This window comes from Pleurodeles waltl, chromosome 6 (genome assembly GCF_031143425.1).
Source record: "Pleurodeles waltl isolate 20211129_DDA chromosome 6, aPleWal1.hap1.20221129, whole genome shotgun sequence".
NCBI classification, from domain to species: Eukaryota; Metazoa; Chordata; class Amphibia; order Caudata; family Salamandridae; genus Pleurodeles; species Pleurodeles waltl.
The window spans coordinates 1,098,212,357-1,098,238,757 of NC_090445.1; the positions used below are offsets into that span (position 1 = coordinate 1,098,212,357).

Consider the following 26,401-nt stretch of genomic DNA (forward strand, 5'->3'; position numbering starts at 1 on the left):
AAGAGGGAACATATCCACTACTATATTCTGATTCACTGAGAGCAAGTCAACACAGAATCTCAAAAGTCAATTCACCTTCTGAGTAATTACTACTGGTGAAATCCATTCTGAAGCTTCCACAGGCTCAATAACACCTTCTGCCAACGTCTCCCCTAATAAACACTTCAACTCATCCCAAACAGACAAAGGCACCCTCCTCAATCTATGTTGGGTAGGAATGGCATTTGGTTTTACTCGTACTTTATGAACGTAACCGCTGAGATATCCCAACTTCTTGTCAAACACACTTCTTGCACCCTCTAACAGATCATCCAAAGTAGGATCTTCAACCACCAACACTTGATTGGGAGCCCTAGGGTGAATCATAATATTTAGATCAAATCGATGCATCCACCCCAGAATTGCCGGGCCATCTGTTGAGACATAAACCTTGCCTTTGACACTCCGGTTACCATATTGAATATTCCCTTCCATGTACCCCAGGATATCTATAGACCTCCTTTGGTACCCTCCCGGATTGATATACTTTAGGTAAAAGTTTAACAATCATCCAATGCCTCTTAACTAGGTGTTCAGGAATAATAGTGTACATGGATCCAGAGTCAATCATAAGTTCCACATTCTTCCCACACATGGTAAAAATAGCAGAGGGTCTAATCACACCTATGCCCATAGTTGTTTTTACCCAAGAAATTAGTATCATTGTGCACTACAAGAACTCTGTCCTCACACAATTCTGCGACTGCATCCCCGACCGCACACACACTAGAATATTTATTTCCTTTGCCAGGTTCTTTACAAACTCTTGCATAGTGATCTTTACGCCCACATCTCCTAAAAATCTTGTTACTCGCAAAACACTTTGCAGAGTCTGAGTCATGAAAAATGCTGCCACAACGTGCACAGTCTCTCTTATTCCTCAGTAATTGAGAACCTTGGTCCCCTTTGTTTCTAGACATAAATTCGTACTCCTTCTTGCCTTTCCTTTTAAGAGCACACACTGCACTTGGAACGCTATCATCACGACCAAAACTGACTGAAGAAACATCAGTAGTCCTGTCCCGCCTGTTCAATTCTTTCATGCACTGCTGCGATTCTTCAATTATCTTTGCCATTCCATTAGCTTCCACGAGCGTGGGATCCTTCGCTGCCCATAGTCTCTCTTGTATTTTTCTATCTTTGCACTGGACGATCAACTATGCTTGGATGAGTTCCTCTGTCATGTTTCCAAAATGACATTTAATAGAAAGTTCCCTCAGTCTGGCCACAAAGTCATCAATAGATTCATGTTCATGTTGAGGTTGCGTGTAAAATTTTTACCTGGCCATAACTAAATTAACCTCCTTTGCAAATCTATTTTCCAACCGTTTCACGGCTTCTTTGTAGATGTCATCCACTGGCTGATCATGAGGCCCCATCACTGCTGGTAAGTACTTAACAATTCTTTGGCCTTCATCCCCGAGGGCACTTGGCAAAATAGCTTTTTTTCTAGCTGGAGAAAAGTTTTGCCCATCCAAGGCTATAATGTAGTTTTCTAAGATTTCTATCCAATCCTCCCAACAAATATCTGGTTGACCAGCCTGTTGTAAAACAAAAGGTGGTGTAATAATGTTTCCCAATGTGGCCATGAAGATATACAAAACAGAAGAGAAAAACTTAAAAGGAATAAATTCTTCTCTTTCTCCTTTTTTTTTTAAAACACCACCAAGATCTAAAAAATTTCAAATTCCTACCCTCCCAATCAGGAAGTGTACCGCAATTTTCAAAGATGTCTGCTTTTCTTTACACAAGCGGTCTAGTCTTTCATTCCGCTAGGGAATGCCGAATATGACACAACGCGATGTCTGGAAAACCCAATGGAGAGCCGGTAGCTGGTGCGCATGAGCACATGTGCTAGGAGTACCCGAGCGCGAGGAACACCTGAGCGCATGCGTGTGCCAAGACGAACTGCGGGAAGGCCCCTTCACCTCCAGGGGTTTTGCACAACATGCGTTTGGCGCGTACATGCTTGAAAGGCACACGTATTCTTCTGAGGCCGTTTGGGAGCCGCACCTGCCTCAGAGCGACTCTTTGCCGTTTAAATCGGATGCAGTGCGAACGCACCTGCCTTAGAGTGACTCCTCACTGTTCAAATTGGAAGCAGAACGGTTGGCAGAGCAAGTCCCAAAAGCGGCACAGACGCTTCCTCTTTCCGCAACGCCGCATAAAATGAAGCTGAGTCGAAACTTCCAAGAAGCTCAGCTTTGCTGTGAATAAACACAGCCCTTTTAGCTCCCCAGGAACGCCACAACAATACTCCAGTGCGGCCAGTGAAGAGAAACAAGAGCCAACAGCCAGGTTGTGTATACATCAAGGTAACTCGTCGCCAAAATGTGGTGAGTAAGAACGATCCGAATAAACACTGCAGAAGTCCGTTTCAAGTTTATTTGGTAAACAACACAACCTGGCGTCCGACCGTCCCAGAGGCTACTTGCAACTGTCGCCTCTGGAACTGTGAACGTCTCACATTCTAGATCACGTTTACATCACAACAGAACCTCCCCACCTTCTCACGCGCACATATTCCATTAGGAGGATAAGCTGAAGGTAGCTCTTTTTGAAAAAAAGTGTTTTTATGGAGCGCGCTGTAGGAGCCAACATAGACTCGATTTTCAACCCTGTTTTTCTCTATGATAGGCCCCCACAAAGCTACAGTTCAGGCTATGGCATAAGGTGGCGAGATAGGAGGGTGTGTGTGTTTATACTGGTGGGTTGCGGGGAAGGGGCAAAGTGCTTTTAGCCCAATGGTCTTTTCATACCAGCCAGTATGGCAATTTTCCCTTTATTATTTGTATATTCTAAGGTAGAGCAAATATCTACTATTGAGGTGAGTTAGACGTCGCACATCTTAAGTTCCGAAAATCAATTCGCATGTATTCTGCACTTTATAAATGGTCATTGTTTGCCTGATTAGACATATAGACCGGCGGTTGGTCCATACATAAACAACTTGTAGAAATTAAATGATTACGTCTCCGTTTATCTCGTGTCTATTGTATAGAAATGCAGAGCATATCTTGGATTTCCCGAGGTGGGCTTCTGACAGGAAGTACAGCGACCAGCTCTGCTATCTTCGCTTCAGACACTGACTCCCTGCCAAGTCACAACTCGAACTAAAGGAGTCACTGATTGTCCTTGAAGTGCTGGCATTTAGTGGACCGGAGAACACCCCACTTACCCACAGCTGCATGAAAGCTACCAAGTACAGCACAGACTGAATGTGCATAGAATCAACCCAGGCCCGATCAGGCCCAGTTATTTTCCCGAGGGATTGAGCACCTGGAGGTTGTTTTTGTGGGCTGGGGGCGTTCCTGGTTTATTTGTCACTGTCTCCTGTTCTCAAAGATAAATTGCAGCAGGAAGAGTAGTCTTCAAGAGAGAGAGGGGGGTGGAGGGAGGGAAGTTAGAGATAAAGTGATCAAAGAGAACGAACTGACAGAGGAGAGAGAGAAAAAAATGCATGGAAGGAAAGTGAGAGATTGGACAGGGAGATGACGGGAGGGGTCAGTTTATAAATTTTTTCAAAGGCTAATTTGGTTCTCCGGTCTGGCTCTGAAACAACCCCATGTGTCCACGTTTTGGCCCACGGCACTGGGCCACATTTGGGATGATTTGCTGGGGCAGGCCTGGAACCTTAGTTCTGAAATGTTTGACAGTGTTTGTCCGAGCCTCTATTTTTGTGCAATAAAAATAATGAGTAATAATAATTGTTATTGTAAATAAAAAATTATGCTATACAAATTATTCACACCTAATGAACACATGGCTCGAGCCCAGTTAAACATTGATCTTCATAACATCAAACATAAATGAATGGACTGATGTTACATAAGTGAATGAAAGACTATAACTAAATGGAAGTAAATGAAAAAAGCTATTTCACTATCTGTGAAAACTGTATGTAACAGTTTAGTCTTCAGTGATTAGTTCTTTCCCAATCTTTCTAAATCTGTCAACTGGGATATGTATCTGTTATCCCGACGACGATGGATCAAATAATTAAGCTGAAACTATGATATTATAGTCAATAAGTTGGATAACAACTGCAAGATGAGGAGTCACTGAAGATTAACTGCTACAGTTTCCACATATGGTGAAATAGAAACTACTGGATTTAAATTTTGACTCTCTATTTTCATTTATTTTATATATACTTTTAACTTTGGGAAGGTTGCTGGAGGGATCAGATCTATGAAACTGTAAACCAATTTGTACAGATGAAATAAATCATTTATGAGAGCCTAGCTTTGTGTTGATTGAGTGTAAATAGTTTCTATACTATCATTGTTTTATTTAAGATTATTTGGTGCCTAAGAATAAGGATATCTAAATGGACCATCCCTGTGAGTTTAGCCAGTTAGAAATAATGTTGTATCAGATCCAATACGCAAATTATTAGTTAATATGATTTCAGTTGAAAAGAGTTAAATATGGTGTAGGGAAATGTGTTTATTAATTTGATGATTTAGTTATGCCACATTTATGTGAAAACACCACCTTAAATAATACGGTTGCTATTTCTGTCATTCACTCTTATCTTCACTCCCTCCCATCTTGCCCCCTGTGCATTTTCTCACCACTCCACTTTCCAAGGTCTCCACTCCAAGGTTTTTCCACTGTAGTTCCACTGTGTAGATGAGTCCTACTAATTTGTGTGCAGTAATATTGTTGCAGTGATTCATGTTCGTACATCTTTGGCTGGCAGTAGCACAGTAAATGCTGGATGCTTTCTTAAAATGGGATAGTGCTTATGTGTTAAGGTAATGATGTGCACATTTCTGATTTGTTAAACAATTGTTACTTATGATCATACCATGATGAATAGCTGTTTTAACTAATTTGTTATGCAAGAATTGTGTATAAAAACTCCTGGATTTAAGGGTAAGCAAAAAGACGTACCTGTTATAATGGGGATGCTGTACAACCCTTTTCTGATTTCCCTGCTCATTTGAGACTTAGAATGATTTCTGATTTATGACTATTTTATATGACTTTGAAAATGAGCCTTTATTGCATTTTTTCTTTCTTGTTAGTTTTGTAATAAAACCTTTTAACTTTTCCCTGACATAGAACTCAATTATTGTGTGGTCCCAGTCACTTGGTTTTGCTACTCTTCTAAATTGAGGTCTGGGAGTGTGGCCAATTATTTCCAGTGGGAGAACCCTATATGGTAAAAGTTTGGTGTTCCTGAATATTGGGGAGTCTTCAATAATGATTAGGTTACCCGTTTGCTCCCCCGGGTGGACATAGCTACTTGATATTGAAATATGATAGTTCTCACTCTAGGCTATCCCGCTGCATACACCAAAGATTGATAAAAAATAATAAACAATTCTTTCTTTTATATTTTCATGTACTATTGTTGTTGGTAAACCTGCTAATAATCATCCCAATTGCGATCAGGACAGGAGACGGGGGTGCGCTGGTCACTTTGAGTTACCCAGACACTGTGTTTCCAATCTTGGACTTTCATTTGACGAACTAATTTACTGTGGAGGTTATCACTGTTCGCACATTAAAATGGTCGATCTAAAGGACCACAAAACAATAACTAGTATCAGGAAAGCGGGTACCACCAACATGGTGCGAGGCTGACATGGAACATTCGGATACCCAAAAAATGAACTAAGGCAGAGGGAGAAATGTGATTTGCGCAGGACTACGCAATTTGATCAAGTGATTAAATGAGAACGTGTGCGTTCTGTCTCTTTTATAAGAGCTATAGGCCAACAAAGAGAATAAAAGCATCTATCTGCGCTTCATTTCCTTCATCTCCTCTCGCACAGTCATAAGATGACAGAATGTTTACTACGTGCAGGTCACACAAAAAGCACGATGCGTGCCCGATAGTGAGGTCTCGCCCACCATAAGAGCCTCGGAACCGCGGTTACTAATTCACACCCCACACATTTTGGGGTCTGACTCATGATCACAGGAATGCTACGTCAGACGCGCCTCCCTTTCCGCCCTCATGTTAGGCAGCTGGAACGGCTTGTAGTGCAGACCAGACAAGAATCTGTACGAAAAGCCTGCTATTGTTTTTTGTAAGGCCGAGAATTGGGCGCTGCATTGTAGAGGTTTGTAATGCAGGGGACGGCTCACAATATGTAAAGACAGGAGATTTGCATCCAGATGCGACGAGACAGTCGATCTGTTTTGGCTCAACTAGCCAGAGCACGAGACACGACGAGGAAGGCTTCACCGTTTAAACATAAAATACCAACATTTAAAGAGACTACATAATAGCCAAAGAGTCAATATGTAAATCAGGGAGAGGTCTTTATTATACTGCATTAAAAAGTGTTATTTCCTACCTTAGTTACTTTTTGTATTACAATAAAAGTATATATATATAAAACGACCCATCTATTTTATAATTTATCCTATACCCACATTTTTCCTTGTACCTCTCACACACCAATACCTCTTGGTTTACTGGTCTAGGAAACATATGCATTGCCTTTGTGGTATCTGAAAAGCACTCAGCGCTCATTTAGACATAGTTGACCCACATTCAAAAACGGTTTATCTTTGGAACCGTCTGTTGTAGACCAATTCCAGTGCAGCTGTGGTGCACTGAAACATGGCTGTCTCCTTGATAGGTTTAGGAGTACACTTTTCAAACGTCCATTCAGAAACAATTTGGTATTAGCCATGTGTAAACTGTCCCGCCCCTGAAGCACCCACTTGAGAATGTGAAAGTTCATCAACCGGCTTTCCCAGCCCATGGTTATGAGGTGTGAATTTAAGGCATGGAGTCCTAGTTTTTGCTCAGTCGTTGCATAGCTCAGCACTGAGGGAGGAGATGTATGGTGTAGCAGAGGGACACTCCTCTAGAACACAGGTCCTAGTTTGAAGAGGGTCAGTTCTCAAACTGTACAGAATGAAGGGCATTGGGGTCTGGGGATGGAGCAGGTGAGGGTCCTTATAGTCCTAAATTGTCATTTTGTGGTGCAGGTCATCATCTCCTGCTTCTAGGGCCAGCTCACTTGCACTTTGTTGTTGCTGATTGAGCTTTCGAATGGTTTTGGTGATGGGCCAATGCAGGTCTAACAGATGTGCTGTGTGTGGCTGTCAGGCTGACTAGTGACAGTCCTCTTGGGCTACAGAAAAACTCATAAACAGAACTTTAGGCTTGACGCCAGCCTTAAGGAGTCATGTAGTGCCCAGGTCGTGTGCAACAACAAACTCCATGAAAGTCCTTCAAGCCCAATTCAGTTTTGCTCTTCGAATTTGATTTAAGACAGTTGATCGAGAATCACACTACAGTTCAGAATTGAAACTTTTTATGCATGCCATGAGATTGGCTTAATCTTCGCACTCCTGGAAAGCTAGATGTTTATTCCAGTATATTCTCCCAGAATATGAGATTTAAATATTGTCCTGCCAAAATATTATGATCAAAATATCGTCTAACAAAGTATCCTGGAGCTAAGCATATATCTTAGTTTACATTTACTATTCTTAAATCCACATATATGTTCCTTTATGATATATGAATAGTAAATCAATACTTACCTTTATAAATGATATTCCAGTAGTCAAAATTTAGTAAGTAGGTTGGCATTTTTTCCTTGATTTTCTAACATATAACTGTATTGCAGAGTTGTTGTACAAATCTCCTCAGTACTGTTATTCTGTTGCTGACCGGAAAGGCTCGCTCTGACCCAAGCATACTGTTTGAGCTGGTTCGGCTACGTGTTGCTGGACAGTCTCAAGCCTTCATTGCTGGGAGGCTGCTTGGATGTGAGGATGTATCCTTTTCACTCAGACAAGAAAGAGGAAGAACAAGGAAGGTGATGTGGCTTGGCCACTTTTTCTGCTGGCAGAATCTCGTCCACTATTTCGTCACACACAAGAGCGCACTCAGTCCTGCTTACATGGACATACTTGAAAACCACAGTCAAAAGAAACCTTTCAAAAGCCTGCTGAACTTTACATAGGAGCAGTGGACCACATTCACGATAATACAAAGATGCTGAAAAGTCAAATGTGATTTTACTATCATCTGAAGTGTTGCAGTAAGGGAGGTAAGAGAGGATATTTACTTTGCAGTGAGTTTTTGGGTCCCTTTGTCGTGGCAACAGTTTAGAGTTCTGCTGGAGAACAAAGAAGTGCATCCAGACATTTCTTTACACCTGGAGAGCAGTGCAAAGTTCACAACTTAGTGGATATTGCCACAGTTTGACCGAGGCTTACAGTTCTTGTAGAATAAGGTTTAATTTTTTTGTGCTAGAATTTTTTCTCAGTCATTATGTTTATGGGAGACTTTTCCCACTGAAAGATCATTTTGCTGGGCTCTTTGGTCCACACATAACAAAAACAGGTTTTTGCATTTATTTCACCCATGTTTCTTAAAAAAAATATTTACTATCGCACATTTCTAAAATGACTTTACAAAGTATATTGGAGCGAAATTGGCCTACTCACCACTCAACTGAAGATGGTTTCTGGGTTACTATTTAGGTTAGGCACCATTTTTAAATTTATGGAGAAATATGTGCTCTTTTCACTGCCCACAACATCTTTCTGGGTTGAATCAAGACAGACTCCCAAGAGTTTCTAATCACTTCAGTGTCAGCTAGTCAGGTGGCACCGAAAGTGTCAGCTGCAGTAAAGCTATGAGTCACTAAAAGCATTGCTTTCAAAATTCTCGCACCAGTGAATGAAGATCTTCTGTTAGTACCTTCAATGGATATTTTAGTAAACAATATTCGGGACGCTATATATATGTCAGACAATATTATGAAAACAACATTGTGGTAGCAGACCTGGACAACAGCCCGGAAAGTGGCTTTAACATGGCCTTGAATTCACTTTATTTGTCATTGTCGGTGAAGTTGCATTCCCTCTTTTGCAACAGCCATCTCTGCTCCTTGACGTAGATCATCAGAGAAAGGTTTGCTTTCTTCAATACACTTGTCTGAGGCTAAAAAGCATATAGCCATATAGGCGTGACAGTAGCATGGCCTATGCTGAATCATGTTAAAACGTGGGGCTCTTGTGGGACCCTGTGCCAATTAAATACTTCCTATTTCCGACATCTCAATCAGAATAATGTAGGATATCTCCCATTTGCCTTCAGCTGTTTGTTGAGCTCCATAATGTGCGCCAACTAGCCAATCTGGTTTTAACTAATATCCTTCTGGATCTTATATCAGCTTCATTGCCAGCCTGATGTTTCACTTGTATTTTGTTCCTTAGGTAAACCATCTTCTTCGAGATGTGTCAACCCAAAACAGACTTCTTCTATAACATCATCAATGAGCTAAACCCCAACCTAATCTGTGGAACTTCAGTGTAGGGAAGAAAAAAAGCATTGAAAGAGGATGCCCCACTTCCTCATGAAGGTCAAATCAAGAATACAGATCTTGTTTTCAAGCTTTTTAATAAAATCTTCTAACCTTCCACTGGTGTGAGGATAGTAAAATATGGAGAATGTGTAGCTAACCCAATACTTGCCTGCATTTCCTTCAACTATGCATGTAGAAAGGTGGTTCTCCCACCAAAGATGACCACTTTGAAGAATTTGTCTCAGGGAAAGACTGGACAGTTGTGCTTCTGAAGCTCCTGAAGCATTTGTTGTGAGGTACCTAGTAATGAAGGATGCCACAACAAGGATGTATTTGTTGTCCTGGTGTTAGGAGGATCCTGTAGTCTGACGCTATCCATCCCTTACCTCATCAACAGTACCCCATCTACAACTAACAATATCAATAACACATGATGCCATTGTCTGACCGCATGATTTCCAGTAGAGCTGATAATTCATGCAGAACACTAAAATATCAACCAGTACATCCATGTCGTTCCATGGTCATACTGGGCCAGAGATGCTGAACCTCTAAGCATCCTTTAATTAATGTGGAGGAACCGATTTGCACTCATGGGTACCCAGGTTAGGACTTCAAGGTTTGAAATCATGGGGAGGGGAAACCATGACCAACTCATTTGGGGCACCAATTACGTTATCTCCACTATTCTTCTGTCCATCCACATTCTGGATCTCATTCCCGATTGTTGACATCCCTATCTCCCTACCATTTGAACAATTAATTTATTTTTTATTCATCACCCATAGTTTCTAGTCTTTAATTATGCTTTTGTGTTTACCTTCCTTCTCATACTTTGAACTCTTTGAGGTATCTGCATTCATACATGAACAAGCATTACCATAATTGTTACCATGGCACGGGGTCTAGGAGAAGCCAAGGGTTTACAGCTTTATTTAAATGCAAATAAATACAAAATAATTCAAAGGAAGAATGAGGAGATAAAATCAGATTGAATTTTGCTTGTCATCCCTTTTTACTGGAATATTTGGTGGTTTTCTGGCCACTCTTACTTCTATAAGGAGAATCTTGGTACATTGAGCATGATCAAATGTTACATAATTTTCATAAACAAATCACTTCCCGTCATCCTGAGTAGAATTTGCTCGCCATCTTTTCGAGCATCAGCACTAACTGCTTAATGCAATATAAATCAGACAAAACAAAATATCAGGGTTATTACGTTGAAAGTAATTAAACTTTATGAACATTTAGCATTATAGTACAGTAAAACAGAGATGAATGGTGGTAGTCTCAAATCTCCAGATCTAACAAGCCAAGATATATTGGGAAATATTTGTTTCGTCACAGGGCCTGGGTCGACACTACATCGACCTGTTTGGCCAACTCTTTGATAATTCAGTTCACCCGAAAACTTTCATAGGAACCATACAACCTATGTTAGCCTAAAACAGTTCTCCACCATGGGTAACTCTGGGGGTCTGCAGGATGACTAATGGGTAGACGGCAAAGATATCAATGTCAACAGGTACCTTTGGGGAACAAGCCACTGACGCTGTCCAAAATTGAGAACCTCTTTATTGTTTACAATCTCCAGGCTTAGTGCATCCCGACTCTTCAGGTTAGTAGTGAAACTAATACTCTAGAGATATAAAATTGATCAGCGGCCAGGGGTCTCTTTTGGATTCCTTGGCCTTACAGTTACCACATTGAGGTAATAATACTGCAAAGTTCGGTTGTCCTTTAAAAATCAAGCACCCAAAAATTATTTATTCCTTAACAGTGACTGGAATTTGAGTCACACGTATCTAGTAGAATCCACTCTGCCCCACATTACAAGTTTTCCTGGAGTAATGTTGCTTCAAATGGTTTCCCCAGGGGTGGATATCGCTCTGGGCAACTCCAGTGGCCCTGTACTTCTGTGCCTGGAATTTCCCAGACCGGAAACACAAAGCCAGTTTTACCTGGTGTAGATCTGCTTACCTAGTGTGGATTTGTAAAAGCAGGTGCAGTAACGGCACCTCCCATCCCCTCAGGAACAAAATGGTGAGTGGGCAGTACTCACCCAGAGAGCCTACAGCCTATATGCACCTTGGAAACCCTCGCTGCCACAAACACCCACACCTTCATCCCGCACCTGACCCCCAACCCCAAAGACATTTACCACTTGCTTAGAGCAGGTGATACATTTCTTTGTTGACCTTCACCTTTCCCTGGTAACCAGGAGTAAAGTACCTGGATGTCACTTTGGTTAAATATGGTTAAATTGTCTTAAGACACATTCAACTTGTAAGGCTATAGTATATGGTGCGGATATACACCCATGGCCTGGAATGTTAAATATCTATTTTGGACTGCAGAACATATTGTGCCATCCTCTACAGTGGCAGTGAAAAATGGCTGCAGGCCTAACCCATGTAGCCTGACAGCAGCAGCTTGAACCATGCCACCAACAACTATCAAAATCACCCTGTTGACAGGGAGGAACACACAATTTTAAATGTGAAATATGTCACCCCTGAGCTCACTTTGCTGCCCATAGGGTAGGGCGCTTAGGGCCACATGTGCAAAAGGCTTAAGTGGTCGCAAACGGCCAATTTGGCCGTTTGCGACCGCTAAATGGCCTTCTCACATGTACCAACCCAATTTTGCGAGTTGGTAACCTACTACCGACTTGCAGAATAGGGTTTGCAATTCGGTATCAGGAAGGGGCCTGTCAATGGCTTCCCTTCCTAATAGCAACTCGCAGTGGGATGTGTGAATGTTTTGTGACTTGAATGCAGTCACCAAAAATGTGCAGTTTTCCTACCAATTTCAAATTGGTGGTACCCCTTCCCTTTTGTGAATGGGGGCGGCAAAGGTTTTTCAGAGCAACTCTTAAAAAATGAAGTTAAACTTTTTCTTCTTTTTTTAAACATATCCTGTTTTCCTTGAAGGAAAACGGGGTGCATTTTCAAAAAACAACTACTTTATTTAAAAAACAGTCACAGACGTGGTGGTCTGAGTGCCAGCCATTCTTAAGGGGTCACAAATTGCGACCTACCTCGTGAATATTAATGATGCAGTTCCCTTGCAACCCATTTGTGAATCACAAACAATTTTGTACACGGAAGTTTGTGACTTCCTAACTGCGAGTCCCAAAGGGTCACAATTAGGATGTTGCAAATTCATGGGATAGTACATGTGGCCCATAATGTTTAAGAGCGGAATATGTGACATTGAAAATGGCATGTTCCCCAGTGACTAGTCCCAAAACAACATTAGCTCTGGTCAAGCTGTAACTGGGACTTGGAAAACCAAAGTACAGGCTGTACACTTTGATCTATAACTTTTGACCTTTAATGGCTATAGTTTCTGCACCTGCAGAAGAAGAGAAGAGGACTGGACCAGTAGTCTTTGCCCTGTGAGGAGCACTGAAGACTGGTCATGTGCCCCCATTTACCAGGGCAAAGGGGATTCCAAGGGTCTGTTGATCAACCTCATTTGTGGCTACAGGGACACAAAAAGGTGCAATAGTCCTTCCCTACAATTACCCTCTGCCCAGTGGCAACTGGAACTTGGACTGGACTTTACTGGTGGCCTTTGCCTGGCACTCTGATGTTCTCTTGGTGCACTCCTGAGGTTCTGGTCTTCTGCGACCATTGTGTCCCACTGGTGTTTTACTCATTTTGGCGCTCTGATTATTTCTTCAACATATCATATATTTGTTTTCCCTTATTGTATTTGTTTCATTTTTGGTATCATCTTGTTCATTAAATGTTTCTGTACTTTTTAATTTGGTTCAGGATTTTTATAGTTTGGTATTTTGACTTTAATACCGTTTTGGTACAACATAAATATTTTACACAGTGCCCTAATCTAAGCCTGTCTGCTCTACACCAAAGCTACAAGGGGGTACATGCAGATTAATTTAATGACTTTAAGGGATCATCAGAGCAAGAGTTGTGATTATTCCTTGAGGTGGGCATGTCTTTCACCTGTGCCTGAAGGATCTGGTAGTTCTAGATCCAGAGGGTTAGTCCTCATTTTTGTGACTTTAACTTGTGATTCTCCTTATCTCATGGGGTGATACAATCTGGATGGTGAGCGGTGGAAATGAGAAGGGAATTTAAAATTCAAATTCTTAATGTCATTATACTCGCTCTTTTCTTGAATATGTTGTAAAATTGCTTGTACCAGGTACATGAAATTATCAATAGTGTATTAACCAAAATCAAAGATGTTACATGCAGATCAAAAGAGGAAGACTGAATAATTGTAAATAGCTGTGTATCAATGCAAGTGTACATTTCACATTCAGAACAGTAGTTTTTTTTAATTACTTGTAACAAAGAGGAGGAGCAGGATGAGACACTTAATAGAGAGCCAACAGGACCGGACAGAGAAGGCGATATTTTTAACGTAGTCCCTCAAGCAGTTCTATGCAAGTACTCAAACAGAAGGATAAAGCTAGGCAGCCAAGAACAATAGCCGAACAATGAATACTCAAATTGACTGAGCCATGGCATGACTAACAGTCTCAAACTAATGGCTGAAAGAAGCAAGTTGAAGTTAGCCAATAATTGAAAGAGACAGACCCAAAGCCCTCTTTATGTGTATTGTAAGCAACAGTTCTTATTGACATTTGTGCAGTCAAAACCACAGCTCCTAAAAGAGGTGCCTAGTACCCAGCTGGTAAAGAATGCGTCTTTATTTCTTATTTGAACACAGTAATTGATCAAGGACCTGAAGACTTAGTGGAAGACATTCATGCCAGCATGCTGGAAAGAGCTGGTATCGTCTGTAGTTCAGCATGGGACAGGAGCACCACATCCATGTGATCACTGGCCTGTATCATGCTAACCGTCTCCTGTACCAACTGTTGCTAATAAGGGAAAATTCTCATTATACCTCAGGTTTCAGGGACAATGCATTTGAAAGGAGAAACTCTTATGTCCTTTGCATGGACTCATATATCCCTGGAAGATGGCTGAGTGCTGCTGACAGCTGTATGTGACTTACACCAGTAGGAGCTCATATTCTGGGAGAGCCACTCATCATTTCCTCATTCTGAGGCTATTGAACTGAATATTGGTAAACTTTGTAATGCTCACGGAAGTAGTAAAACTGGTATTAAGTGAGCATAAAAGAGCTAGTAGTCATTATCCAGCCTTGCATTTTGGTTAAAAAAATAGTTTGCAGGATGTCCACACTTATACTCATTCTATGACGTAGAAAGGAGCATTAGTTAAGGTTCATGTGTTTCCCTAGCTGCTCTCAAAATAGGCGTCCACAAGCAGTGGCGTAGCAATGGAGGCATGGAGCCATGGCCATATGTGTGAAGCATTTTTGCAGTCGCAAATGGCCCAATTTCCAAAATTGGGACGTTAGCGACAGCAAAACTGCTTTTCCAAATAAACAAACGCCCAAACTTAAATTCTCCAGAATCACAGTTTGGGTGTAAAAATGGTTATTTTGAAGGGGGTGATTAGGGCGTCCCTTCCAAATAGCGATTTCCAGTGTTATGTATCAAAGTTTTGTGACCAAAATGCAGTTGCAAAACCTTCAAAGTTGGTGGCAATGCATTCACAAATTGGAAGGGGTCCCCAGGGGACACTTTTCGCTTTATGAATGTTGAAAAAACATTTGTTGGTTATCTTTTTCATGCTTTATTTCACCCTGGACCTCCTCAAAGTAATGTAGAAGAACAGAAGCAGGGGGCAAAGAAAGGGGAGATAAGAGTCAATGTGGGAATGGAATGGTCTTTGTGACAGCGTAGGAAAGTACCATCTTGCCTGGCATGTTACCCCCATATTTCACTGTATGTATGTTGTTTTAGTCTATGTGTCACAGGGACCCTGCCAGGCAGGGCCCCAGTGCTCATAAGTATGTGCCCTGTATGTGTTCTCTGTGTGATGCCTAACTGTCTCACTGAGGCTATGATAACCAGAACCTCAGTGGTTATGCTCTCTCTGCTTTCCAAATTTATCACTAACAGGCTAGTGACTAAATTTACCAATTCACATTGGCATACTGGCACACCCATATAATTCCCTAGCATATGGTACCTAGGTACCCAGGGTATTGGGGTTCCAGGAGATCCCTATGGGCTGCAGCATTTCTTTTGCCACCCATAGGGAGCTCAGACAAATCTTACACAGGACTGCCACTGCAGCCTGAGTGAAATAACGTCCACGTTATTTCACAGCCATTTTACACTGCACTTAAGTAACTTATAAGTCACCTACATGTCTAACCCTCACTTAGAGAAGGTTAGATGCAAAGTTACTGAGTGTGAGGGCACCCTGGCACTAGCAAAGGTGCCCCCACATAGTTCAGGGTGATTTCCCCAGACTTTGTGAGTGTGGGAACACCATTACACGTGTGCACTACATATAGGTCAATACATATATGTACCTTCACAATGGCAACTCCGAATATGGCCATGTAACATGTCTAAGATCATGGAATTGTCCCTCCATGCCAAATCTGGTATTTGGGTGCCAATCCCATGCATCCCAGGGGCTCCACTGTGGACCCCGGGTACTGACAAACCAGCTCTCTGGGGTTTTCTCTGCAGCTACTGCTGTTGCCAGCCCACAGACAGGGTTCTACCCTCCTGGGGTCTGGGCAGCCCAGTCCCAGGAAGGCAAAGCAAAGAATTTCCTCTGAGAGAGTGTGTTACACCCTCTCCCTTTGGAAATAGGTGTGAAGGGCTGGGGAGGAGTAGCCTCTCCCAGCCTCTGGAAATGCTTTGAAGTGTACAGATGGTGCCCTCCTTGTATAAGCCAGTCTACACCGGTTCAGGGAATCCCCAGCCCCTGCTCTGGCGCAAAACGGGACAAAGGAAAGGGGAGTGACCACTCCCCTGTCCATCACCACCCCAAGGGTGGTGCCCAAGGCTCCTCCAGTGTGTCCCAGATCTCTGCCATCTTGAATCCAGAGGTGTGCTGGCACAATGGAGGCCTCTGAGTGGCCAGTGCCAGCAGGTGATGTCAGAGACCCCTCCTGATAGGTGCTTACCTCACTAGGTGGCCAATCCTCCTATGAAGGCTATTTAGTGTCTCTCCTGTGGGCTTTTCCTCAGATAACAATTTGCAAGAATTCACCAGAGTTCCTCTGCATCTCCCTCTTCAACTTCTACCAAGGATCGACCGCTGACTGCTCCAGGACGCCTGCAAAACTGCAACAAAGTAGCAAGAAGACTGCCAGCGACATTGTAACACCTAATCCTGACGGCTTTCTTGTCTGTTTCCTGGTGGTGCATGCTCTGGGGGCTGTCTGCCTTCACCCTGCACTGGAAGCCAAGAAGAAATCTCCTGTGGGTCAACTGAATCTTCCCCCTGCTCCAGCAGGCACCAAACTTCAGCATCACCGGTACTCTGGGACCCCTCTCATCCTGACGAGCGTGGCCCCTGGAACACAGGTGGTAGACCCAAGTGACCCAGACTGTCTAGTGGTCCAACTATCCACATTTCGGGGAGGTAAGTACTTGCCTCCCCTCTCCAAACAGTAATCCTGTGTACTGCATGAACTGCAGCTGCTAGGGCTTCTGTGCACTTTTGCAAAGAATCCTTCTTGCACAGCACAGCCCAGGTCCCCAGCACTCCGTCCTGCTTTGCTCAACTCGCTGAGTTGACCACCGGCTTTGTGGGACCCTCTTTTGTAGTGTTGAGACGACCGCCGTGCTCAGTTTTCTTGAACCCGTGTTCAAGCACTTCTGCAGTGCTGCCTTCTTGTGCATGGGCTCTCTGTGTTGCTGAGGGCCCGCTTTGTCTCCTCTTCCAAGTGGCGACCTTCTGGTCCTTACTGGGCCCGGGCAGCACCCTTTTTTTTCAGCTGCAACCTTTGCAGCTAGCAAGGCTGGTTTGCGGTCTTTCTCCAAAGAAACAACTCTGAATCCTCCAGCACTTCGTGGGACATATTCTGTGCAAAGGAAAAGTTCCTGGCACCTTCCGTTGTTGCAGAATCTTCAGCTTCTTTCATCCAGAGGCAGCCATTTTGCACCTTCATCTGGAGTATAGTGGGCTCCTGCCCCCCTGGACACTTTCATGACTCTTAGACTTGGTCCCCTTCCTTTACAGGTCTTCAGGTCCAGGAATCCATCTTCAGTGCTTTGCAGCCTGTTGTGGTCTTTGCAGAATCTCCTATCACGACTTTAGAGTGTTTCTGGGGAAGTAGGGTCACTTTACTCCTACTTTTCTGGGTCTTGGGGTAGGTATCTTGGACACCCTTAGTGTTTTCTTACACTCCCAGGGACCCTCTACACACTACACTAGGCCAGAGGTCCCTAAGTGGTTCGCATTCCACTTTCTTAGTATATGGTTTATGTTGCCCCTAGGCCTATTGCATCCTATTGTATTCTACAGTGTGTGCACTACTTTTCTAACTGTTTACTTCCCTGATTTTGTTCTGTGTGTATATTTTGTGTATTTTACTTACCTCCTAAGGGAGTATATCCTCTGAGATATTTTTGGCACATTGTCACTAAAATAAAGTACCTTTATTTTTAGTAACTTTGAGTATTGTGATTCTTGTGATATAGTGCTATATGATATAAGTGGTATAGTAGGAGCTTTGCATGTCTCTTAGTTCAGCCTAAGCTGCTCTGCTATAGCTACCTCTATCAGCCTAAGCTGCTAGAACACTACTAATCTACTAATAAGGGATAACTGGACCTGGCACAAGGTGTAAGTATCATCAGGTACCCACTATAAGCTAGGCCAGCCTCCTACAAAGATCAGGCAGAGGTCCCAAGGACCACTACCTACTGTTAAAAAATTTAACTTCAGTTTCATTGTTTTCGTTTTAAAAACATCCCGTTTTCCTTTGTGGAAAACAGGCTGTGTTAAAAAAAATGTCTGCTTTATTTAAAAGCAATCACAGACACAGTAGTCAGCTGACCTCATCAGGCCACCATCCCTGTGATGGCTGTGATTCCTAATGGGTCGTAAATTGCAACCTACCTCATTAATATTCATGCAGTTGGTCGAATTGCGACCTACTAGGAATCGTAAGTATGAAACAAAATGTTTCATAAAAAAGGAATAGCAATTTCCAAATAGCAATTCTGATCAAATTGATGTTTGAAAATCACTATTCCTTGAATTTGTACATCTGGCCCTTGATCCCTAATGCACTTAAGGAAAGTGAATTCCCCACTCACTGATTTGGCAGTTTTGTAAATAAAACAATTAGGTGTAGTAGGGCGCAGTGGGCCTCTCAGACACTCAGGCGCCAGTGCCCGTGCGCATGCTGCACCACCGATAACTTTGTCCCTGTCCACACATCTTTTCAGTAATTATAAGGCCAGATTTATGAAGGTTTTTTTGTAGTCGCAAACAGTCTGATGCGCAGAGTTGGGCTGTTTGTGACCACAAAAAAACTTTTGGGGATGTACAAAAGCTGTTTTGTGATTTGGTAATCTTTTACCAAATTGCAAAATAGGCTTGTGATTCGGTATTAGGAAAGGGCAAGTTAAGGGTGTCCCTTTCTAATAACTACTCATAGGGGGAGGTACGAATGTTTTACGACTGGAATGCCGTTGCAAAACATTTGCAGTTTACCACCAACTCCAAGTTGGTGGTAAAAAATTTGCAAATGAAAAGGGTTCCTCAAGGGATCCCTTCCCCTTTGTGAATGTGGGTGCAAACATTTTTTAAGAGCAGGGAGTGGTCCCACGGACAGCTGCCTACTCTTAAAAAATGAAAAGAAAACTTTTCAGTTTTCTTTTTGAAACACAACCTGTTTTCCTTTAAGGAAAGCGAGCTGCATTCCCACCAAAAATGCTTTATTTAAAAAGCAATGAAAGATATGGTGGTGTGCTGTCCCCAGCAGAACACCATCCCTGTGTTTTTAGCAATTTGCAATGGGTTGCAGATTGCTAACTCATGAATATTGATAAGGTAGGTCCGTTTGCCACCCACTGGGAATCTTTAAATGTGTCTGAGACACATTGGTACATCTCCGTTTGAGATTTCCTAATTGTGAATCGCAAAGATTCGCAATGAGGAAATTGCAAATGGATTTCGAGGTACATGTGGCACCTAATGATGTGTCAGTATGCAACTACGACGAAAACGTTTCTTTCACTAACGTCAAGATCGGTTTACACACACTAGCTTCCCCCTCCTATCCTCTTAATACGCTCGTTAGTATTCTTAAGCAGGAGATCACAGCAGCCTGAAACTTGAATAATTTCCCGTGCACGCGATTCAGCTTCTCCACAGCGTCTTGAATCCGGTATTCATGGCACGAGTAGGACGAGAACCCTAGCGTGTACTTACGAACGGTGAACGGTTGCAATGGATTACCGCTTTTCACTCTGCCTAGCACGCAGCGCCTGTCAGAGCGCATCTGACAACTGCCATCAAGCTCGGAGGATGATGGCGCCGTGGGGGTGGGCACGGGGACGCCGGTGGTGCCAGTGCAGGCCCGCCGTTGCTATGACAACCTGGCGGCGGGGCCGGCAGCCGAGCTCCGTCTCTAGCTCTGAGTCAGCATGACTCGGGCTCGACCGGGAGCTGCTGCCTAAGCTGTCTGAACCCATTTGTGGCGGCGCTAACAACCTCCGTGCCGCGGGCCTTTGGGCTCAGCTCCACGCACGTGCATCGATTGCATTTACTGGATAATCAGTGGTGCGCAGAAGTTTGTTTCACAATAAACGAGAGGTATTTGGCTTCAACGCTCTTCTCCGCTGTTTACTGTCGCCGAAGGGCTACTTTCCAGTCATTATTGGGGGAACACTCCGACAAATCAATCTATTCTGACGCAGGGGAATGCTCTGAAATTGGAGGCAGTCTATGAAATAGAAGGTGTTTAGTGGCGGAAATCTCCATCTATATTAGGTGCCTTGGATTTATTCATATGGAAATACTATTGGGCCGGTTTACTATAATACTTGAACTGAAGAGCTATGTAGGAAATTCTACTTGGATTCCGTTGCATCATGGAAACTGTACGGCAGCGTCAGGTGGTGTCTATAGCATTAGATGTTATTTGTACTGTACTAGCGGCATATTTATTGGTCGGTCTTCTAGAGGTCAGTGGCCGAGCGACAGTGAACCGGGGCTAGAAGAAGGGAGTAGAGAGGCGCTGATAGAGAGGGGTATAATTGTAAAATAGTCCATCACGAAGTTCTATGTACGGTCAACATCCAGACCTAAAAATTATATAACCTGCAGTCAGTTACTGGGATTTTACCTGCAGCCACAGTACAGTACTGAGCTTCAGCTAGGCCTAAGTCAGTGGCAGCTCTCATCATTTTAAAGAATAACTGCTTCATGGCGGGCCTCATGCTGCAAAGTGTTTAGGGGTGTAGGAGGATCAGCATTTCGAAGTGATGCTAATGTGTTTTTCATACTTGAGTGCATTTATTTGATAGCTGATTGTGCACCCCGAATGATGGTAGATGCTCTTACTCCAAAGATATATTTAGGTGTGTGTGTGTCCATATGTGTGTCTCCGTGTATCATCACCTTTGAATAATCTTTAGAAAACAACTTCGAAGCTTAATGTGTGCGCTGCTTGTAACCTATGGTGAGTGCATACTAGTTATTTTTGACCGTGATAAGTATTAGCACCAGTCCAAATTCCACTGAGCGTTTCCAACTACCGACAGGTTGGTTTGCAGGAGTTCTTCCCCTGCTACGTTTTTGAATTTTTTTTGGGTCAAATCGAGAATTTTACTGCATAAATGTCACAAACATTCACTAGAAGGACACTGTCTATGAAGAAACATTCATGAAATAGTCCCATGCTATCCTGGTGTGCCCAGAAAGCCTAGTCTTTTTCCGTAAGGATGGGGCTCATCTGCCCTAAGAACATTTTGTGCAAAAAATGCCAAAAACTCCATAGGTGAAACTTACCAGTCATCTCTGTTTTTGCGAAGCATCAGAAAAAGTTGTAAAGATTGGGCCACATGTCAGTACCTTGCACCATCTAGTGGGTTAAGCCATGTTCGCTGCCAGTCAAAAATAGAACAGGTTTGCTTCAAAATCTATAAATATTTTACAACACAAGCCAAGGCTCTGAAAAAAGCGCAGGGCCTCGAGAATAATGCCCATTTGACCCCATCCTTCTAACGGAATGATATAGACCGTTCACATAATTCAGTTTCGTGTGGACAGTCGTTTTGTTTTTCATAGCATCTTCATACTTCTATAATTGGTTTATTTTCATTTTTCAATCCAGCCTCTTACAAGTAGATGCTCAGGCATATGTAGGGACTGAACATTTAATTGGAAACGGGAAAGGGTAGTAAAACGTGCACAGTCTCACAATCTCAGGTTGTAGACCGTAGAGCTAGGCACAATTTCGAAGCTCTTAAAACAGTTATATTACTCTTATCACTGAACCATTACACATTCACATAGCAGCAGGTTACACCAGTCGAACAGTTAGGGTCTCAAACAGTAAGTGATTATCAGTAAAACATCAGTCTTATATCCGAGAATTCAGTCATTTTGGCCACAAACGACAGTCTATCAGTTTGTGAAAATACATGCTCACTGTTACATACAATTTTTTATTTTAGAAAAATAAACTCAGATCATGAGAAGAAAAGCTAATATTCTGAATGAAAAAAAAGATTTTGTGCTGAAAGACCAGTTTTTCATTTTTACGCGTACGTATTTCTTACATAGTGACAGACTTTAGAATGATCTGGACTATTTCAGATAAGCACTGCCCGAAGGTCCAAATGTGCAAACAAACCCCTCTGCACATGTTTGTATCCTGTTACTATTGCTAAGTGGCACATGTTGCAAAGATCCTTTAGAAAACTGTAGGCTAAAATGATAAAAGTTAGGGCTGCATTTACAAGGATTTTGTGCTGCCTTAGCGTCATTCATTTTATGCTAAGGTTGCGCAAAATAGTCCCCCGCGCCTTATTTACAAACTAGCGTAATGTCAGCATTGCTCCAGGTTGTAAAGCCTTGCACCACATTATACCTGTGCCAGGTATAATGTATGCAAGGTAGGAGTTTAGCTGATAAAAGCCTTGAAGAAATGGCGCAGTGAAATCTACAAGATTTCTCTGCACCAGGCTGCACCAGCATAGCATCATGTTTTCAACGCCTGCTCAGGGCAGGTGTTAAAGGTGATGCTGTGCTGTTGTCTATGGGGACCCCTTAACATTGCTGGACTAGCGTCAAATCTGGAATATGTGTTCCGCAATAGGAAATGTGCCCACTCACTAAACATCCAGGTGGTATGTGATGCCCATAATGTCATTATTGACGTTGTGGAAAAATATGCAGGGAGAACACATGATGCATACATATTCAGGCACAGTGGGATACACCAACGCCTAGAACGTGGGGAGTTTGGCGAAGGATATTTCTTAGGTACTGTCTAGTACACTCTGATGCCTTAAATACATGTCACTGCGTAACACTGTGATGCCCTGCTAATTTTGGCTCTTTTGTCACACAGGTGACAGTGCATATGCTCTGAGACCATGGATACTCACCCCATACCTAACACCTGGCAATCAGAATGAGTGGCGATACAACATAGGACATCGGCGGACCAGAGCTGTCATTGAGAGGACCTTCAGCTTGTTGAAGTCATGTTTCCGATGCCTGCACAATAGTGGAGGGGCACTCCAGTATGCCCCCAAAACTGCATGCAAGATCGTTGCAACATGTGCCATCCTCCACAACGTTGCCACCAGACGTGGGCTATATCTCACCCTCAACGACACAGATTCGGAGGATGAGGAGCAAGAGTTACCACACCGACAGCCTGGGGATGGTAGCATCGCAATGGAGGGCAGACAGAGATGGGACCACATTTTTACTTTCTACTTTGGCAGGTATGTGGCAAGCGTGACAACACTCACAAATGTAAGACACACATAGCAAAGTGTGTAATACAACAAATAATCCCTTTAATGTCAGGAATGTAATGATTAAATTTTGTCATCTCAACTGCACGAAAAAAGCAAAATGTAATGTTTGACACATTAACATCATGTGCCTCAGTCAAAACACAGAATAGGTAGCTTACACCCTCCTGCGACTACGGCCACCATGGCCCAATCGTGGTTGGTCCCCTGATCCTTGGCGGGCACTGCTACTCCGCAGGATGCGTGCATCTGAGGCAGATACACTGCTGACGCTGGAGATGTGCTCACTATCCTGAGGGGTATCGGCAATGCCCCGTGCTGCCTGGGTGGCCCCTATTAGGTCCACGGCATGGCTGATGCGCCCTAGTCCCCTTGCCACATCACCAGCAAAATGGCCAAGTTCTACCTGCAGCTTTACGGTGCACCTTGACAGGCAGGTAGTTGTGGTTGTAAGGCGCCCAATTGATTGACTCAGTCGGTCCAAACGGGCAACAGTGTTGTGCTCTCTGCACCTTGCATGGGCCCTATCTGCCACCATTTCCCTGACCAAGTCATTGATCGAGCTTGTGAGGTTTGCCATGTTGTTGTTCATGGCAGTGAATTGGTTGTCCACGTTGGCAAAACTCTGGGAGAGGGTCTGTTGCAGTCTGTGCAGGTTCCTATTCATAACCCGCTTGTGTTTATTTTGCAGCCGGTGACTTCTCAGTAAGGATGCCTCCAGTCTTAGAAATTGTTCACTGGTGACATCCTCCTCACTGGCTGACTGTCTTGGATGTTGCCGTCTCCGCCCAGACCCAGCTGACCTATGTGGCCGACTACCACTCATCAGGGCCCCAGTGTCATGTTGCCTGCCTCAAGATCAATATCTGTCTCGTCGGTGGTCTCTCGTGCATGTTGGACTAGTGGTGTAGTCATGCACTCCCCTGCAGTTACACTGGCTGCCTCGTCTGCTGTGTTGGTGGCAGATTCTTCTCCCTGCACAGTAGGGTTGTTGGTGGGTCCTTGTGGGAGACCCATGGGACACAAGGGATACACTGTCAGTGCCCCACATATGCTTGGTGTATCAGAATAAATATTTCTCTAAAGTTGGACTACTGTACTAAATTGCCCATAATGCATTGCTCTGTAGGTTGCAATATGTGAATGGAGCATATCTGGAGGATGCATGCTTTTGTGTTCTGTGGTTGTGTCCATGGTACACTGAGTGGTGTAAATAAGTGATTTTGGTACTTACTTTTGGATGTTCCCGGTGCAGAACTGTCCAGGTCTCCAATTCCTATCACAGCCTCCGGCTCCGGAGTGGTCTCTGCCATGCTCTCTATGGCTGTAGGAGGTGGTACTGTTGATGGTCCTCCTCCAGTTCCGTGCATCTCCCTCATCCGTTCTGCCACCCTTTCCTTGGTCCTGGACCGGAGGTCGTACCACCTTTTGCGGACCTCATCAATGGTGCGATGGCTGACTCTGATCGCATTGATCTTACTAAGGATGTCCTGCCAGATTTTCTTCTTTTGGGTGTCAGGGACACTCATTGATGCCTTGCCAAACAAGACATCATGGTGCATGCAGCACTCCTCACTTAGGACCTCCAGCTCCTTTTCAGAAAACTTAAGTTTCCTCTTCCTCCCAGCAGTGGGTGTCTCCTTGTCCTGATCTGACATGGCTGTAGTTGCTCCTCTCAGCTGGGTGGGCCTCTGCTGTTTATGCTGGATAGGCTCCTCCCTGTTCCATGGGGGTACTTCCTGGTTCTGATGTCATCACTCAGAACCAGGAAGTGTGTTTCCACCTATTTTATTTGCACCTGCGTGCAATTTGCGAGCCAGTCGCAATTTGCAACTCTGGACCACACCCTTGTGCAATTTGCGACCTCGCAAATAGCGATTTTGCAAATTGCAAGAACGCAAATTGCAGTCCGACTCCGCACTGAATCGCAATTTGGTTTTGCGATTTTTGCCTGCATACCGTTTTGCGAATCGGAAATAACGATTTGCAAGGAGTCGCTATTTCTGACTCGCAATTCGTTTGCTTCCTACATCTGGCCCATAGTCTTTAGTTGTTTCCTGGACTGATTTTCATTAGAAATCTGGTGAAGGAAGGAAGTCAGTTTATTCCAAGCCTTGGTTGTCAGATAAGTGAAGGAGCGGCCACCCCTATTATTGAGATAAAACCTAGAGAATTTAAACTAGAAGGGCTTCCTTTGATCTTAGAAAGCGAGAGAACATATAAGGTCAGAGCCTCCTACATAGGTATCTGGGAGCCACTTTATGAAAGGAACCAAATGAAAAAACCAAAGCTTTAAAAGTAATGTGTTTCTTGATAGGGAGCCAACATAGTTCTTTGAGCTGCTCAATTATTGAGTAGCGACTAGGAACCCCCAGAATCACCCTAGTAGGAGCATTTTAGAAAACTTTTAGAAAACGTGCAAATGCTCAGTCAGATAGCCAGGTAAGCACATAAACAAGTCTTTTGCATAACCAAGTCTGGAAGTGATTGCTACATGTGCTATAATTTTCCAAAATTGATGTGGAACAAACTCTAGCATCTTCTTCAGCGAGCGAATCAGGGGAAAACACACCCCTGAAGAAAGTAAGAAAGAAATACAGTCAGAAAATTATTTGGAACTTGCCACTAATATTAGGGAGTGCCTCACATCTAAGACAGGAGTAAGACGTGAAAACTCGTAGAAAATTCCTAGTGAAATGGATCTGCCTTATTACGTTGGTTATCTTTTTCGTGCTTTATTTCACCCTGGACCTCCTCAAAGTAATGTAGACGAACAGAAGCAGGGGGCAGAGAAAGGGGAGATAAGGGTCAATGTGGGAATGGAATGGTCTTTGTGACAGTGGCAAGTTTCTTATGCATCACGAGAGATAGTGTTTAATGTCAGGTTCTGTCTTGAATGTTTTGAACATTTATTTTTACTATGGTAACTAGCACTTTGCGCGCCACAGTAGACCACAGACAGGTCACAAATCGCACTGCACATGGAGGCAAAAATAAAGAAATAGTTGTTGAACCATTTTGCTTTTCTCATTGCCAAAGTGTGAAATTGAGCATTAAAAACAACTGGGGACTGCCGCTGGGGTGCTGGAGAGGAAGAATAACATTGTCTTATTTACATAGATAATTTTATCCTGTGACGCATTTCTTATTTTTAGTACTTGCTTTTACTCTCCTGGAGACTCTACATGTTTTCGAGCTCTGTTCTACATTGTTTACAGAGTATACAATGTAGATAAATCTA

At 43.2% G+C, this 26,401-nt stretch overlaps 1 long non-coding RNA gene across 1 annotated transcript; it reads left to right on the top strand.

Annotated features, from left to right (window-relative positions):
* Positions 1-1,886: 1,886 nt before the first annotated feature.
* Positions 1,887-26,173, top strand: LOC138300607 (uncharacterized). The gene is made up of 3 exons (XR_011204968.1): positions 1,887-2,375; positions 22,746-23,127; positions 23,852-26,173. It is a non-coding gene; the product is annotated as an uncharacterized lncRNA (long non-coding RNA).
* Positions 26,174-26,401: the final 228 nt, after the last annotated feature.